Source organism: Mirounga angustirostris, unplaced genomic scaffold, assembly GCF_029215605.1.
Source record: "Mirounga angustirostris isolate CCGP_5_RB_7025 unplaced genomic scaffold, mMirAng1.0.hap1 SCAF_8, whole genome shotgun sequence".
In the NCBI taxonomy this organism is placed as follows: Eukaryota; Metazoa; Chordata; class Mammalia; order Carnivora; family Phocidae; genus Mirounga; species Mirounga angustirostris.
This window is the reverse complement of record NW_026991716.1, coordinates 144,493,823-144,510,286: the sequence shown is the minus strand read 5'-3', so window position 1 is coordinate 144,510,286 and position 16,464 is coordinate 144,493,823.

Below are 16,464 nucleotides of genomic sequence, written 5' to 3'. Positions count from 1 at the left end.
TCAGTTTCCCTTAGAGAGATTCTGAGTGCTTGTGATCTCACCTGGCAGTCCCTCGCCTCAGTCCTGGGCTCTTCATCCAATCCCCAACTCCAGAAATCTGTGTCAAAAAAAAGAGTTGCAGAGAGTCTGAGCTGACTGGTCAGGCAGACGCACAGTGCTGGGTAAGCTGGCCTCTGCAGTGACCGCCAGGCGTGAACAGCATCAGGGTCACAGTGTGTGGGGGAGCCCTTTGCCGAAATCAGAGGTTCTCCCCCTGTTTTTATGCATTTAAGGGACAGATCATTTGAATTTGTCTTTGTTCTCAATAAAATCATGTAGATAAGTTTATCCTTCCTTCCCAAGATGCTTTATAACAAGTTTTATGACAACACTTTGCAGGCACTTTATGGAAATTTTAAATAAATTGAAATATACTGGGTGTTTTATACACATGATCTAATTAACTCTTGCAGAAACTCTGCAAAGCGATTATTTTCCAGATGGTAATAAGGCGGCCCAGGGAGACTACAGGACCTGCCCCCGTTTGCACAACTAGTAAGAGGTAGGAGCAGAACTCAGCCTTCACCCACGGTCTAGGATCTTTCTTCCACATCAGTTGGCACCCCTGCGTGTGTGAGCTCAGATGCACAGTCAGTGGCTTGCACTGTTTCGCACATTGTTTAAGATCCACCACCAAACAAGTGGAAAAAAGCACATTACAGTCCTTCTTGATTTATTGGTAAGACTTTAACTAGAATGTTTTCCAAATTTAATGTTTCCAAAGAAAGACAAATTTGCTACAAAGCCAAATGCAAAACTGCTACTTTCATGGCGAGAACATTCCCTCTAAAGTTGACAGGAGATGCCTGAGCCATTTGAAAAGAAGTATTCCTGCTGCCAGAGATCGACTCAATCTACCCAACCGATCTACCATCAGGTCCCAACACGCCACACCACCAGCAGACACAGCACAAGCTTATTGAAATCTACTTGTTTCCATAATATCCAGAAGCTGTTTTTGCGTTCGTGAAACTACATTTATCAGTACACGAAACTTACAGAATGTATCAGTTACAGAGCTAAAAATAATGATTGTTTTAAAAGCCCATCACTATCAAGTCTAATGAAGGTGCAAAATGTGAGCCTGGAGAGGCCTAGAGCCAGTTAATGGCTCCAGGTGACGGAAACTGCCTTTGGGTTCTTCCTCCTTATTAACCACAGTCTAGGAGTCCCTTCCTCCTCTCTTCACATGAGAACTGCCTTTAGGGGGAAAAAAAGTTTTTAAATGGCAACAGAAATACGGCTTGCCAGAAACACTCTGCAGCGTGTGGACCACACAGGTGTGAGTTATACCGACAGAAAGCAGTGTAAGAAGATACCCCAATAAAGAAATCTTCCAATTACCTTCAACACCCCTCCCCCTTCCCTGGCCCAGCACACACGCCAGGATGGCGTCCCACCACACCCCGTGTTCTGCTGCAGCTCTAAGCAGAACATTAAAACGCATCTGCCCAAACTTAGTAGAAGGAAGGAAATAACAATGATTTGAGCAGAAATAAATGAAATAGATACTAAAAAGACAATAGAAATGATAGCTGAAACTATGCTGGTTCTTTAAGAAGATAAACAAAATGGGCAGATCTTAAGCTAGACTCACCAGGAAAAAAAGAGAGGGCTCGAATAAATAACATCATGAAAGAGGAGACATTACATCTCTGCCACAGAAATCATAAGAGATTATTATGAATAATTTTACACCAACAAACTGGACAACCTAGAAAAAATGGATGAGGTCCTAGAAACATACAAACTACCAAGACTGAATCATGATGAGACAGAAAATCTGAACAGATGGATTACTAGCAAGGAGATCGAATCATTAATCAAAAATCACCCAACAAACAAAAGTCGTGGACCAGATGGCTTTACTGGTGAATTCCACCAAATGTTCAAAGAAGAATGAATACCAATCCTTCTCAAACTCTCCAAAAACTAGAAGAGGAGGGACCTCTTTCAAACTAATTTTACAAGACCAGCATTACCCTGATACCAAAACCAGACAAAGGCACAAGAAAAGAGAATTACAGGCCAATATCCCTGATGAACAGAGATGCAAATATCTTGAACAAAATATTAGCAAACCGAATTCAATATTAAATTAAAGGGATCACACACCAAGATCAAGTGGGATTTATTCCAGGGATGCGAGGATGTTCAACATCCACACATAGGTCAATGTGGTCCACCATATTAACAAAATAAAGGATAAAGATCACATGATCAATGCAACAGATGCAGAAAAAGCATTTGACAAAATTTAATATCCGTTTACAATAAGAACTCTCAACAAAGAGGGTATAGAGAGAATGTACTTCAATATAATAAAGGCCATTATGACATGGCCACAGCCACATCATACTCAATGATGAAGACCTGAAGGCTTTTCCTCTAAGATCAGGAGCAAGACAACGATGCCCACTCTCACCACTTTGATTCAACACAGTACTGGAAGTCCTAGCCAGAGCAATTAGGCAAGAAAAAGAAATTAGAGGCATCCAAATTGGAAAGGGAGAAATAAATCTGTCACTATTTGCAGATTACATGGTTATTACCTATAGGGAACCCTAAAGACTCCATCAAAAAACTGTTAGAACTGATAAATGAATTCAGTGAAGTTGCAGGATTCAAGATCAATATATGGTAATTTGGAACGCTGATCAGCATGAGTGGTTGAAGCTTTTGGCAAAAAAAAAAAAAAAACAAAAACTCGAATTTCATTATTTATTTATTATTTATTATTTCAGTCCTTTATTTTTAGGATTTTTTTGTCATTTTAAGAATTTGTCAGGTTATTTTATGACACTTTGGCATTTTTTTTTAATATTTTTAATTTATTTCCACCTGTATAGAATACAGAAAACACTATCACTGGAAACATGCCACTATTTTGTCAGTCACTGTGAAAGGAAGCGACTCTTCTGAGAAATTCATGACACTGTCTTACAAGTGGCGTAGGGTCTGTGCCCCCCAGAGATGCCCCAGTATGGGGCAAAGAGCATGTGTTCACGTATAAACTCGGTCTGTCTGCTCTCTGCTGAGGGCACAATGGTGCTAGCTAGCAATGGGCATGGTCTGTACTTTGGTTTATTATTTTTATTCAAAGTAAGATCCATACATATGCATCAGAGCAAAAGAAAAAGAAAGAAAAGACGAATTCAGATGACACCAAGAGTTCTCCAATTAGTGACCGTGGTAGGAATGCACATATTTTCTCCTGCTTTCTCCAGAAATGCCTTCAAAGCAAGAGTAGTGGAGTTTTTAAAGCCATAAATCCATAAGGAGAAAGAGAACAGCAAGAGGTGACCAAGTGCAGGAAAACCGCAGAAGCTGGAAAGTAGAGGGGCAGGTGGCCGTAGAGAGAAGGCAAGCTGACCCTGTTAGGGAACCCTCAGACCCACGTCAGACTGTCAGATGGATGCAGCCCCAGGATGGCCTCTGTCCTTGTCCCACAGAGCAGAGAGAGAAGCCAGTGCCAGACCCCGGGACTGCTGGACACCTGTGACCGCCCAGGGCAAGGCCCAGAGATGCATGTGCAGGTGGTAGGCAGGGCCCTGTGAAAGATGCCGGAGGAGTGAGGCCGCTCGCTCCCTGGAGCACTGCAGGCAGGCCTGTACCCACCGGGAAGGGGTCTGGAAGAATCTTCTCCAGGGTGGCCAGTGGTGCACAGGGAAGACTAGGCGATCCTGACTGTGGGGTCTCCCTGGAGAGACAGGGAGCAGGCCAGCCACACACACTCAGAGCCACCAAACTATGACTAATGTCTCATGCACAATATGAGCGGACAGCAGGAACCATGAGGCAGGGGAGGGAAGACTGTCCTCGGAGAAACTGAGCCCAAAGCCAACCCAAGGAGCTGACACCTGCAGGAGAGAGGCCGGCATGGGGTTCTTGGGCCATATTCTGATACATGCCTCTGAGGAATATACACATCCAACAAGCAAGAACTGGCTGCTTTTGGTTCTTTTCAAAGCAATTGCAAAGAGGAAAAGGTAAATAAATAATCTCTTAGCATAGCAGAGATGGAAAATACGGTGCAATGATTGAAGAGACAGGTGAAGAAAACACAGCAAAACCACACCGCCCTGAAAACCAGGAGAGAAAACCAGGGGAGATCAGAGCCCCACGCGGGGAGAACATAGCCTCCCCCAGGAACGGGCCCTTGGGAAGGGGAGAGGAAGCAGGCCCGGGAGGACCTCCCTCCCCTTGCCCATCCCCCCCCACCTGTGCACCAGCCCAGTCTGGCCTTGAGGAACGTGGCACAAAGAAACAGCCACGGGCAGAGCCACCTGGGACAGGACAAAGCGTCCCCCCCAGGCTCCCTGACCGATTCTCAGATGGACACTGTCCCTCAATCCCAAGGTCCAACAGGTGGGACAGGTGCTAGGAAACCTGCTTCCTTGCCTGCCAAGAAGGGAGCCAGTGTGGCCACGGTGGAGAGTAAGCCACGTCTTCTGTCACAGCCGTCCTGAGGGACAGCTTTCAAGGACAGGCCAGCTCTGGGAAAGAGGTTTCCTGGGACCACCCCCGACCAAGATCTGGGGAAAGACAGGAGCTCCGAGGCCAGGAGCTGAAAGGCACCCCTGTTTCCCTATCCCTCCAAACAAGGCACAGAAGGGTAGAATGGGGGCCCCCTCCTCCAGCCTCCAGGGTGGGCAGGCGGACCCCAGGTGCTTCTCCTCCGAGCACTCTCGCCTCTCGCCTCTCCCGTGAGACCCTTTTGCACTCATAGGAGTTATACTGGTACAAAAACCTCAATAAGTCACACGCCCCAGTCTGGTTTGCTTGCTACTCTCTAGACGTAAAATTAGGCTCCTGACACTGATGGGGAAAAGCGAAGTCGTCACCATCAAACACACTGTTATGAGGCAGCCCCTCCGTCAGCCTCACTATCACCAGACCCATGCAGGGGGCGCTCGGGCAGAGGGAGGGGAAGGTGCACTCAGGGCAGTGCTGTGGCAGGTGCAGAGGGAGGCGGGGAAGGGCTGGGGGGACCCCTCCAGGACAAGACCCTGCAGCAGCAGGGCTCAGGAGAAGCAACGCCTCTGCCCCAGACTTCTAAGCAAATGGAAGCAAATTCCAGCACCTAAGCCAGGGAGCCTCACACCCATGTCCCGTCCCCGCTTGAACTGAACACCCCGTTCCTAAGACACAGAGGATCAAGGGAAGAAACGCTCTCGAGACCATGAACACAGTGGGCGCTTTCTGCCACCCTCTCCAGCTGGTGGCGCGTTCTACTGACCTTCCCGCTGACGGGCCTTCACCTGCAGCCGCTGGGCCCAAACCCCAGGGAGAGCTCGTTGAAGACTTCAGCTTTCCCCAGGATGCGCGGCCAGCAGCTACCAGCGTCCCTCACAACCCCCGAGGGCAAGCAGGGCCCCTGCACAGCCTGATCTCAAAGTGAAACTTGCTCTTTCTGGGCTCTCCACTCATCCAGAGCCCGTCTCCAGGTCCAGCCATGCTGGTCGGGAGGGCCTCCCAGCCAAGACCCCGAACCATGGGCATTGAAGTCGCTTCTCCTAGAGGCCACCTACCTAGCACAGAGAAAACCCCCAACAAAACAACTCCAGAACATTCCCAAACGGGGACAACATGTTTCGAGACGGAATGGGCCTCCAGTGCTCAGAAGAATGAAGGCAAACTGTGACCTCGAGGCACATCCTCAGGAGCCAGCAGGCTAGGACAGCAAAGACAACCCTCTTAACGGCCCCAAGCGAAGGAGACGTTTATCCACAGAGCAGGGGTTGGGGCTGTCTCAGCCTTCCCGGGGCAGGAGAGATGGAGGACACACGCACACACACGCACACACACGGCACACACACGCACACGCATGAGTGCCCACAGGTGCACATACACAACACACGTGTATACACACAAGTGCACGTGTACAGCCACATTCACACATGCGCACATACACATGTGCATAAGCGCACATAAACATGCAGACATACGTGCATGCGCACAACACATACACACATATGCACACGTATATGCGCTTGCACACGTGTGCACACGAGCACACAAACATACACGTGTGTGCCACCCAGCACACGTGCAGACACACACACCTGCACACAAACACATGCACGTGTGTACGCATGCATGCAAGGACACGTGTGCATTCACATACACACAGGGGTGCGTGCACCCCCGTGTGTGCAGACACGTATGTGCACACAAAACACATGTGCGTGTGCATGTCCACACGTGTGTATGCGTGCAGACACGTACACACCTGCTCACATGCACATGCACACATGCGTGCAAGCACATGCATACCCGCCAAATTCCTTTCAACTCAATCCTCTGAGAAAGTCCTGTGGCCAGAGTGCTGGACTCCATCCCAGTGCGGCTGCCCCTCTGCGTCTGGCCAGGGTCTGCGCTCGCCCCGTGCGCCCCTGTCAAAGACACCACCTGCTCAGGACCCAGGAATGCAAACAGAAGAGGGGTCCATCTAGCTGGTCACAAGTTTCAGGAAAAAAGCAAAGTTTTAAATAATTTTCCACACAATTACGGACACAGTGGAAAGCAGCTGGCTCGAAACAAGACGGGCTGATGCTCAGCGCAGAATGAAATCACCAGTCAGTCGGTCCTCTGCAGGGGACTGGGGAGGAGAGGAACACAGGGGTCCCAGCGGGATTAACATGCCACGGCATGCCGCGTGTTCAGCCCAAGCCCAGCTGCAGGGAAGCGGCAGTGCGGGCCTCCTTCCCTCATCCCTGGCCCCGCAGGGCACTCCCCTTCTTTCCCAAAACCAGTCTCCCTTCCTACAGCCCCTCAGCACTGCTCACGTCCTCAAAGGACTGCTCGTGCTTGTGAACAAACTTCCTCCGCTCCCCTGGAGGGCCATGAGGGAGAGCAGGGTGCGGTCTGCACCCCAGATGTTTGTCCTGTGAAGCCCCCAGCCCCAGCTATGGGTGTCGTCCTGGTCCCGCACCAGGCACCGTGTTTGCCGGGGCTCGGCCCGCAGGCCTCTGGAAGGCCCAGCAGCCAGCCGGCAGGATGGAGATGCAGGGGCGAGTGATCCGTCGCTGACATAAGCCCTCAGTAAAATCTCCCTGGCAGCTTGGCACACATCTAGAGTTTAAACTTCCCTCCAGGGCTTGGGCTTCTGGCCCTCAAGTTCTTGTCTGCACCCAACTCACAACGATGGACCTCCTTGCTGGTATCCAGTATTCTCCCTGCTGGCTCACCTCCACTCCTCAGCCTACTCCGGCTTGGGGAAAGGGTCCTTCGCCCCCCAGGCCAAAGACCACACTGTTTGTTGTTGAGTTGTCTGGGCACTCGTCGAAATCGAGACCTGGCTGGGTTTCCCCAGAATTTGGCTCCTGAGCCTCTCTGACTAACACGTCTGCTATGCTGGTTCCTTGAGCTGGTCCCATGAATCTACTGCCTTGGATGGAGCACCCACCCTCTGGGGCAATGCATCTTTTCACCGCCTCCCACCTGCTGCTGGGTCAGACCTTGTTACGACAAGTGGGACTCTGCCTCCCAGCTCCCTTCCGTGCTGTGACATCCCACGGCAGACGCTGGGTCCCGGGGTTCCCCGGGGCTGGGCCCATGCTCGCGGGGACATGTGCTCTCTGGGAATGGCGACTGAATCAGAACTAGAGTGCTGGGAGGTAGATGTCCCCGTGGCTTGAGTCGGAGGTAATCACAGAGGATGTGGGGCTTCAGCAGACTCTCAAAAGACAGGATTTCAGTAGGAAAAGGGGACTGGAGCCTTTCCATCTGCAGGAAGACAGCTGGTGTAGAAGCAAAGAAGATGCGTATGAGCAGAGGGGACGTGGTCGTGCAGATAGTGCGCCTGGGTGTCAGCTCAGACGCCACTGCGGTGAGCCTCCTACTGTCGGGAAAATTCTGGTTTTTTGTTTTTTTTTTTAATTTTATTTATTTATTTGAGAGAGAGAGAATGAGAGAGAGCACATGAGAGGGGGGAGGGTCGGAGGGAGAAGCAGACTCCCTGCAGAGCAGGGAGCCCGATGCGGGACTCGATCCAGGGACTCCAGGATCATGACCTGAGCCGAAGGCAGTCGCTTAACCAACTGAGCCACCCAGGCGCCCGAAAATTCTGGTTTTATGGCAAGCAGTAGAGAGTGGCTGTATGAGCCAGGGTTTTCTGGAGAAACAGACCGATCTACCTACTATCTATCTATCTATCTATCTATCTATCTATCTATCTATCTATCTATCATCTATCTATCTATCTATCATCTATCTATCATGTATCTATCAAGAGAGCGGTTGTGGGCACCTGGGTGGCTTAGTCCGTCGTTAAGCATCTGCCTTTGGCTCAGGTCATGGTCCCGGCGTCCTGGGATCGAGTCCCACGTCGGGCTCCCTGCTCAGCGGGGAGTCTGCCTCTCCCTCTGCCCCTCCCCCTGCTTCTGTTCTGCTTTGCTCTTGCTCTCGCTCTCTCTCGCTCTCTCTCTCTTTTGCTCTCGCTCTCTCTCTCGCAAAAAATATTTAAAAAAAATTTTTTTGAAAGGGAGAGAGTTTGACTGTAGGGACTTGGCACATTGGAAATCTGTTGGGCAGGCCGCGGCTGCCACCCCAGGGAGAGAGATGCTGCAGCTTGAGTAAGGCCGTCTGCAGGAGAAGCCCTTCCTTCTCGGGGAACCTCAGACTTCTCTTCGGGCCTTCAAGTGATTGGACGAGGCCCACCACATTATGGAAGGTCACCTACCTTACTCAGAGTCGACTGATTTAAATGCCAGTCTCATCTAGAAATAGCTTCACAGCAACGTCTAGAGGGGTGTTTGGCTGAACACCCAGGCATGTGGCCCGGCCAAGTGGACCCGTGCGGTCAGCCAGCTCAGTCACTGTGTGTTCCTGAGTTGGAAGTGACGTCCCCACACATGTCAGAGCGGACGCACGGCAGCGGTGGCTCTCAGTGGGAGAGCCACACTAGGTCCTTGCTGGGCCGGGGAGCCTGCCTTCCGAGGGAAGACAAGGCAGAGATGCTACAGTCAGGACAAGCTGGAGAGGACAGCTCACTTGGTAAATCATCTGCTTTGTCCTCTCCTGATGTTTCCTGTTCCCTAGGAGCTTGGAGGACAGAGCACAAAGAGTAACGGACTTCAGGAAGGCGGCACCACGGCGGGTCCTCTCTGGATATCCAGCGATGAGCCGGCCCGGACAAGGAAGACAGAACTGGTCATTATTGGCTTTAGCACCTGCCCTCCAGCAGGCCTGCGTCCCTTGGTAACACTAGGTAAGTGTGCCGTAGGAGCAAAGAACAGTGAATCTAAGTACCAGCGTGAAGGTCAAGGCCATGAAGCTACGCTGTGCCACGTGAGGACACATTTAGAGAAAAATAAGGCTGTGCTGACCAGCCAGGCCTGCTCCCCAGCAGAGGGAAGGAGCAGGACAGGAGGTGGCTCTCAGGGGTGGGGTGCTATGCTTCTTCATCCGGAAACTGCTTGTGTGCAGGCTCACTTTACTTCCAGCTGAATGTTCATGCTGGATGAAGCACTGCCTCTCACTTAACCCCCCCTCCCCAGGCTTTGGGTTCCTGGCCCCAGTAAATACCCGGCATTGTCCAAAAGCCTCCCGTGGATTGAGCTAGAGGACTAAGAACCGTTCACAGCTAGCGTGAGGGTTTTACATCCACGGCTACAGGGTAGACCGTTTCAGAGAGCCACACCGTATGGATGACATTCCTAAAGACTTTCATCCATTTCCGTTCACCAACCGAAGTTTTGTTGAGCATTTGAGGTTTCTCTTTGGAAACGTATAGTGAACAGGATGTTGCCCTGGTGGCGATTCATCACAGAGCATAATAAAATTAAGTGGACCCCAAAAATATCCACGGATCACGTATCTGGCAAAGGAAAGGGCTTATAACCAGAATACACAAAGAACTTGCAATACTCGACAGTTAAAAAAAAATCCAATTAAAAGTGGGCAAAATACATGCATAGATATTTCACCAAAGAAAATACACCCATGCAGATAAGCGCAGGGAAAGATGTCCAGCGTCATTAGACTTGGGGGAAATGCCACCTAACACTGCGGGCAGCCATCAGGGCACCATCAGAAAGGATGAAAAGTCCACGGTGGCAGTGACCAGGGCTGGAGGAGCTGACCTCTCAGTGCAGGCAGTCCCCAGACCAGTGTGACCATGGCAGCCGCGACCCACTCATCTCTCCACCCGAGCTCTGCAGGGCACAGCGACCAAACCTGAAATTCCTGTCTCCTGAGCATCTTGAATGATCCCCTCATCGGGTTCAACTCTCCACGTCCCCCTGGATGGTCTGCGGCTCCGAAGGGTCAGCGCGTGGAAACCCAGCGCCCCCCCACACTTTCCTTTCCTCTGACTTGTCCTTTTGGGCTCACTACTTGTACCCTACTTGGCTGCACAGGGTAACTTGTTCTGCCCAAATCGTCTCCTACGTCAGCATCTCTATCTGCACCAGCGTCCATGCTGCGCCCACTGCCCGGTGCTCCCTTCTCTGAGCCCGGCCGCCTCTCATCCACCGAGGCCCCAGGCCAGTGCCTTCAGGTACCCACAGCCGTGGAGAGAGCCCAGAGGCTCCCCCAAACACACTACATCAGTCACACTATGGGAAAGAGCCTCGCTTCCACGGTTTACCCACAGTGCCTCTTTCATACTTTATGTTATTATCGATTCGAAAACAAAAATAAATTAATTTTACATCCAATTGTGATGCAGGAGTCAGTGATTTTCCTGTTCAAATGTTTCCTGAGGACTGAAGACTTTTTGACTCAGCTCAGTTGGCTGGTAGGTTGCCTTGCCCTCTGACTGGCCCCCTTGCCCCCTGCTGCCCCCAGCCCTGGACATTTAAGGCCCCCCCTGCCCAGGCGACAGCCAAGCCCCAGTCCTGTCCGTGGCCGTATTTGGAAGGCCTCGGCTTCGGGTGGGATCCTGTCACGTGGACCCACGGCGGGGGCTGAGGGTTGCCCGTAGGGCGACAGGGTTCCCAGTCTGATGGCAGGTTCATCGTAAATTACGAAATCAAGTACTTCCATTTCCCCAGATGTCATGGGAGGAACATGTGTGCTGCCTCTTTTAATGTTACACTGGCCCCTGTTAAGGACCCGTGTCCCCAGAATTCACACTGAAATCCTGTGGGAGGTGGTGAGGTCCTGGGTGGAGCCCCAGGCATGGGATCGGCACCCGTAGGAGACCCCAGAGAGCCCCTGGGCCCGTCCCTCAGGGCACAGGAGAAGACGGTGTCTGTGAACGGACAAGCGGGTTCTCACCACACACGGGCTCTGCCGGCGCCTTGGCCTTGGACTCTGGCCTCAGAACCGCCAGAAGGAATGTCTGCTCTTCAGGCCGTCTGATGGGACGCGTTTCTGTGTTAGGGGCCAGCCCCACTTCCTGCACGCTAACCTGCCTGATGACAGCTGATGACCCCGAGGGACCATGGCCGCTTCCTGTCCTGTGTCTGGCACTTCCGGGGGCTCATTTCCAACCCCTGTGCTGTCCCCAGCCCCGGAGAGTTTGCTGGGAAGTGGGGGAACCCACTTGGGTCCGCTCCGCCGTGGGGCTATCGTCAGCCGCTCCTTAACCAAGTCCATCTCACTCCCGTGGCAGAGCCAACACCCGAGTTCCTCCCCAGGGCCTCCCTGCTCACTACCTCCCGCTGCGTCCTTGTCCTCGTCCTTGAGGGCCGCCCACGCGGTGGCTCGGATGCCACAGGACCTGCCTCACCTGTGCGGCTGAGAGCAACGTTTTCGGGAATTTTCCGGAGCTCCTCATCAGACACAAGGCAGGAAAGCTTCCACCAGCCCCGAGCCCCGAGGAACTGTCACCCCTAACATGGGCCCAGCAGAGCTCCCGGTAACTCAGGGAGGGGACTCCTGGACATGCAGTCCCCTTCCCTGCCAACGGGGTTTCTTGGGGTGACCTTGTGTTTCGGCGGCCACGGGGCTGCCCGCGCCTTCCCTTCCCCTGCGGCCTGCTGCCCCGCTCGGCCTCCCTTGCCTGCGGTCGTGTTCTCAGGACACTCAGGTGCACTTCTTGGCTGTAGGCGACAAGAGACTTCAGAAGATGTTTACTCCCTCCTAAAGCATTAGCAATCTCGTCGGAATGGGAGCACGGGCCCATGGGGACCCGCGCCTTCAGCCCGGGCTCGGAGCGCGTCCAGGGAAAGTGGAAACAAGGTCTGGATGGCCGGAGTGAATAGCGTTTCTGTTCAAGCCCAGCAGAGCCAATGCGTTCCGAGGAAGGCGCGAGAAAACCGCCTCCTCGCTGGCTTGGCCATGCAGAGAGTGCCAGGTGGGTAATTTTACCTTTCATCAGCAAATGAAAATTCTTGGCTCCTTTTACACCAATTCTGCCTCTTCTTTGGCCCACCTGGGACGTGTACAGCTTTTGACATGTCTTAAAGAAAGTTTGCTTTGCAGCACTGACGGGAATTTAGGGGGAGAACCCCGGGACTCATGACAGCTCGTTATGTGCCCGGAGCTCCCGCGTCCGTCCACACAGCTGAACCCGGAGCCTGGAGACACGCCAGGCCTGCTGTCTCCACTGCGGGGCCTCTCAGGTTCTGGAATGCTCCGACGCGAGCCTTTGATTCTGCACCATGTGAAGGCAGAGCCACGGTGCCCCCGGCGGCTGGAGTCTCTAATGGAGGCCTCAAAGAATCTTGCTCAGCATCTTTGGCAACCCCAGTCTCCCTGTTTTCATAGTGCCTTTCAGAAAGAAATGTTGAATTATCCCCCAGCATTGGGTAACATCTCTCTCTAAGATAGGTAGATAAGCTGTATGTGTGTGTGTGAGAGAGAGAGAGAGAGAGAAACAGAGAGAGAGGCAAAATGGGAAAATCTACTTAAATGGTAGAACTGTATTTTAATGTGTCTAATTCACGTCTGCACTTCGCTGTTCTTTTTGCTGAATTATTTGGCGTCTGACACTGCACTGGGTCCTTGCTGTTAGAGAGGGTCCCGCACACACGTGGGGACACGCACTGCGCCCGCGCTCTTCCAGCCAGGGGTGAGGCCGGACACACCCGAGGCGGACGCACGGACGCCTATGTGCACCCAGCAGCCCCCGCGGAGCCCCCTCGCCCTCCTCCAGGGAGACCGCACGTGGGTGTCAGCTGGTTGCCAGCCATAAGGGAAATCGGGGCAAGTCACCCCAGACTGCCTCCAAAGTGCTTCCTTTCGTCTGGAGGTGAGGAAGCTTCGTGGGAAATCATGCATTGCTTCAAGCCCAACTTTTAAAATATCTGAGAAATATCTAACGAAGAGTTCATGGGCCAGAGAAACAGTATTTTCATTATAAAGATGCATTTCTGTTTCGCTAGGAGCTTGGAGCGCGATCGCAAGCCCGGGTTCGGATGCGTGCAGCCTCTAGGTGCCAGGTGGTCTGGCAGAGACGGCGCCGGGGCCAGGAGCTGCTCCAGACGCAGGGAGGGCATCAGGGTCAGCGCTCGGTCAGCGCAGGGAGGGAGGCAAGGGGCAGGAGGGGAGAGGCGGCCCGTGCGGGCTCGCTGACGGAGAGGCCCGCAGCATGAGCGTGGAGCCCCCCGGCCACATGGCTGCCGCCGCCAGCCTCCACTTCCCCTCCGGGAAGGACGACGGAGAGAGCTGGCCTCAGCCTCAGAGGGTCCGGTTGGAGCGGCGGGCGAGTGGGAGGTCCCGGGAGGGGCGGGCCGCCTGCTGTATCTTGCAGGTTCGATGCTGGCACTTGACCGAGCCAAGACTCGGTTTCCCCTCATAGAATAAGGATGCCTGCACCTACCTGGCGGGTCCTGGTGAGGATGCCGTGGGTCCCTGGAGTCTTGGGAGCATAGTCACTGCTCAGAAAATCCCTGCTTCCCTGATGAGCATGCGTCTCCCCCCAGCGCGGGGCCCTTTCCCGTCAGGGAGGTGGCATCTGGCTCTGACTCCCCACCTTCTTTCTGCCCCCTCGCAGCTGCGCGCTCACGGAAAAGCTGGGGGCCACCCCCCCGAGAACCAGGCGCAAGGCTGACCCACGCACACACACAGGCCAAAGCCCCGGGGGAAGGACATCTCGAGAGCTGGCCAAGGTGGGAAGCGCAACTGGACTTCCCACCTGTGGACACCGCTCACCGTGGGGCTCGTACCATCCTGCGTACAGAAGCAGGATTTCCTGGTCTCTGCTTGGGGGCTCCCACCCTGGCACACGGGTCCCCTCTCAGGGCGTTACCCTTGGAACCCTCGACCCCGCCCAGGTGCTCCCTGTCTCCCGGGGGGGAGCAGGCTGGGGTCCCCCATGTGCAGGGGCATCCTGGGGACACGTGTTTACCCTCTCTGGCTGCAGGCTCTGGGCTCTCGGCAGACCCGCAGCCTCCGGGCGCCCCTCCTGCGCTCCTGCCCACACGGGGCCTGCTGTGAGATCCCAGATGCTCTGTGCCCGCAGCTACCCTAGCCCGCAGTTGGCCCAGTCTGTTAGATAATTGGGAGGCCCATGTGCCTACCCAGCAGGGCAGCGTCCCCGGCACCGGGGACAGGGACCCGGAGACACCAGAGAGAATCTGCGTGATGAACATTCTCGTGACAGCATGTTCCACCAGGGTAAGAGGCTGGCTAGCCTGGGAAGGCTGGGGAAGGGCTGGATTTCGAGCTGGGTCTTCAAGCGGCAGACACCGGTCGGCAAAGCCAGGCTGAGAATGCAGGACGTGCCAAGGTAAATATAACCCCTGCACAGTGGGTTCATAGTCTCGCCGTCCTCCCCGCTTGCGCGACTCCCGCACACAGAATAGACGACTGTGCTTCACCGGGTTTGCTCACAGACCCTCGTTATGATCCTATAGTCAGTGACTCATAACTCTCTGAAAACTTTTTGGCTGAGACTATTTAGTCTTGTTTTTTTTCCCCCAAAGAGGTGATTTTGTGTGAATGTTTAAGACGGAACAAAATTGTGTTTTATTTTTGAGTCATGAGAGAGAGTGTTTAAAAAAAGTCTTCTTTGCTCTCCCACGTAATTTCTACGTGGTGGAGCCAAATTGTGTAGATTCTGTGTGCTTCTGAGGAATGTCTGGGCCACTCCTGCTGTGACCCAGGGTCCTTGCGGCACGGCCTTCCTGGTGTCCACCCAAGGGCTGCAGCTCGCACGCCTTGCCCCCAGACGCGGACGATGTTCCTCAGATGTCCAAGGCTTTTGGAGTTCACAGGCGAAGATGCCTCGTGACAGCAAAAGAAGAGCTGAACTGGACATCGAAGGTCTCGTTTGGAAGTCCTTTCCTGAAGGGCCGCTGCCTCCACGACAGCGTGCGTGCCCGAGGGCGTGCCCGGATGTCTCCGCAGGTTGGCGCCGAATCCGGCGTCCCCAGCGTCCCTGGCATCCCCGGCGAGCTCGGGTGGGAGGCAGGTGACTGTGACCCCGTGAAGAGATAGCAGTGTCTGGGACGGAGTCTGCAACGTTGGGGACCGCGGAGGAGGAGAGTGGAGACGGGACCCCCGTGGGCCAGGAGCTCACCTGGCGGGCGGCAGGACCCCCGTCTGGGCTCCTCACTCTGGGACCAGGGCTTAGGGCTTGAGAAAACGGCTGCTACAGCAACTCCTGCCCACAAACCCCGAGGGCTCGTTTGGAAAGGGGGCGTGTGGTGCAACCATGCACACGCACTCAACTGCGGAATCGGAACCACATACTCTAACACGGGGGAGACTGTGAATTTCATGTTGTGGGTTTTTTTTTTTTTACCATAATTAAAAAGGAAAAAGGAAAAAGGAAGCAGAGCTCGTAGGAGACACCCGCGTTCAGAAGAGCCACAGCTGTCCCTACAGTCAGGAAAGGGAAACAGGGCCATGGCTTGAAATACCTGGCGGAGAATGACTTCCCACCTGGAACCCTGTACCAGACAGAGTGCGCATCCACAATAAAGGCACAGTGATCCCCAAACAGTTACTTCCTTTGGGTGATTTCTCGGGCGACCCTCTACCCAGACTGGGGAGCCAGTCAGGAAGGAGGAGACAGCGCTCAGGTGTGGGCAGGGGAGGGGAGGGAGGGGGAGGAGGAGGGAGCGGAGGGAAGAAAGGAGGGGGAGGGGGAAGGAAGGGAAAGGGGAGGGGTGGGGAGGGGAGGGGAGGAGTCGGGGGAAGCCCAAGGAGGGGACCTCCTAGGGGACAGGGCCCCCCCCACGGCATGTCTCCCTCAGAGTCCACTGAGCAGGCTGGGCTGGGCCACTTGTTACCCACCTGGCAAAAATGAGGACATCATTTCATCCGAACGCCCTTGTCACCGACCAAATTATGTGTCCCCCAAATTCCCACCTTGAAGCCCAAACCCCCGACGTGACTGGAGATGGGGCCTTTAGGAGGCAGGAAGGTCGGGTGAGGTCGTGAGGGTGGGCCCTGATGCTACTGCAGGGGACTGGTGTCCTTCCCAGCAGGGGGCCGCAGGGCCCTCCCCGCTGTGCCCCGTACCGAGGACTGGGGCGTCTGCCGGCCCGGGGACAGCTGTCTCCAGACCGCAGCCTCCGGGGCTGGGAC